Below are 504 nucleotides of genomic sequence, written 5' to 3' on the forward strand. Positions count from 1 at the left end.
TTATGCTGGTCTTGTGTAGGTAGTATCAGGCACTGTGAGGTCATGGATATCCAGGTCATTTTGTGACTGGAGGAGCATGTTGTAAGGAGTCCTACCCTTCCTTTGGCTCTCACATTCTTTCTACACTCTCTTCCACAATGGACCTTGAGCCTTGGAAGTATGATAGTGCTAAGCACTCCTCTGTCACTTCTTCTCAGCACCATGGTGCCTTCTGAATCACCCCAAGGTCACTTGTGCATCTGCCTTTATGTGGGCACTGAAAAATCAAACCAACGCCATTAAGATTTGCAAGCAAGCACCTTTAAGTATTTAGCCATCTCTCTAGCCCTTTTATTTTTGTTTTTTTTTTTTTTGTTTTTTTTTTTCTGGTTTGTCACACATTTATTGGGCACTTTTTCTGGACCAGGCATGGTGCAAGGCGCTGAGATAGAACAATGACTACCATAAGGTCTCTCAAGGAGCTCACAGTCTATGGTAAATTACTGAGTAAACTGAGGCACAGAG

Source organism: Jaculus jaculus, chromosome 13 (genome assembly GCF_020740685.1).
Source record: "Jaculus jaculus isolate mJacJac1 chromosome 13, mJacJac1.mat.Y.cur, whole genome shotgun sequence".
Classification (NCBI taxonomy): domain Eukaryota; kingdom Metazoa; phylum Chordata; class Mammalia; order Rodentia; family Dipodidae; genus Jaculus; species Jaculus jaculus.